This window comes from Theobroma umbraticum, unplaced genomic scaffold, assembly GCF_002168275.2.
Source record: "Theobroma umbraticum cultivar Fairchild unplaced genomic scaffold, ASM216827v3 scaffold_56.0, whole genome shotgun sequence".
NCBI classification, from domain to species: Eukaryota; Viridiplantae; Streptophyta; class Magnoliopsida; order Malvales; family Malvaceae; genus Theobroma; species Theobroma umbraticum.
In genome coordinates, this window is record NW_018397256.1 from 3372792 (window position 1) to 3374537 (window position 1746).

General features: G+C 38.1%; 1 pseudogene; it reads right to left on the reverse strand.

The window, feature by feature from the left end:
• LOC110411584 (uncharacterized) overlaps positions 1-1746 on the reverse strand; it is a 2643-nt pseudogene that overhangs the window by 771 nt on the left and 126 nt on the right.

Sequence of the window (1746 nt, forward strand, 5' to 3'; positions counted from 1 at the left end):
AATCGATGGCCACCAATATGAACCAATGTTCGTTAGAAGCCTTTGGCGTAATTAGCCCGATCACATCTATTCCCCACATAAAAAATGGTCAAGGGGCTGTGAAAACGTGCAATGAAGTAGGTGGAGCGTGGATTCTATCTGTATAAATTTGACACTTATGGCATTTTTGAGCAAAGTTTATGCAGTCTGATTCCAACGTTAACCAGTAATATCCAGCTCTCACAATTTGCCTAGCCAACATATGTCCATTAGCATGAGTTCCACTAGTTCCCTCGTGGACTTCTTCCATTATTTTGTTGGCCCCGGTAGTAGCTACACATCTCAAGAGTACTTGGTCTTGACTTCTTTTGTAAAGTATCTCTCATTTGAGGAAAAAACCCATTGCTAATTTCCTGAGGATACGTTTGTCATTTTTCATGGCATTTGCAAGATATACTTGATATTTGATGTATTATACAATATCATAATACCACGGCTTACCATCAACTTCTTCTTCAACATTCAGGCAATGTGCAGAGACTTCACGGATTCCCAAATTAAAAGGGCGTATATCGATCGCTTCATTTATTTTGAACATTGCTCCAAGGGTGGCCAAAGCATTAGCAATCTAGTTCTCTTCCCAAGGTAAATGGTTGAAGCTGATTTTCTTGAACCGTTTGCTTAATTCTGTAACCAACTTCTGATATGGAATCAGTTTAAAATCTTTTGTCTCCCATTCTCTTCTCATTTGTCATATCACTAAAGCAGAATCTCCATAGACTTCTATTGTGTTAATCTTCATGTCGATTGCTGTTTGTAATCCCATTACACATGCCTCGTATTCTGCCATATTATTGGTGCAATTGAAATTTAATCTTGCGGTGGTTGGATAATACTTCCCATTTGGAGAGATCAAAATTACCCCGATTTCGTGCCCCAAAGCATTTGATGCTCTATCAAAATAAATCTTCCAAGAGCTAAGTTCGTCGGACTCTTCATCTATCTGCAAAATGAACATCAAATCTTCATCCAGAAAGTCAAAACTTATGGGCTCATAATCATCCATGGCTCAATCTGCAAGGAAATTAGTAATGGCACTTCTTTTTATGGATTTTTGGGACACGTACACAATATCATATTCAGACAATAGAACTTGCCATCGTGCTATTCTCCCGAACAAAGATGGTTTTCAAAAATATATTTGATGGGATCCAATTTTGCTACCAGCCATGTTGTATGATACAACATATATTGCCGGAGCCTATAAGCAGTCCATGTTAGTGCACAACACATCTTTTCAGGTGCAAAGCATTTGGACTCATACTCGGTGAACTTCTTGCTTAGATAGTATATGCCATGTTCTTTTTTGCCTGTTTCATCATGTTACCCCAGCACACATCCCATAGAATTCTCATTCACTGTCAAATATAATATTAGAGGTCTCCCGATTATTGGTGGTACCAGCACTGGTGGTTTAGTGAGATACTCTTTGATCTTATCAATAGCTACTTGAGATTCTTCATTCCATTCTCTTGGGTCACGCTTTCGAAGCAGTTTCAAAATTGGATCACATTTGGAGGTGAGTTAGGATATAAATCGAGCAATGTAATTTAACCTCCCTAAGAAACCTCTCACTTCTTTTTATGTTTTGGGAGGTGGCGATTCTTGGATAGCTTGTATTTTGTCTGGATATACTTCAATCCCTTTTTTGCTTACTATGAATTTCAACAATTTTTCAGACGTAACACCAAAGGTGCATTTTGCAAA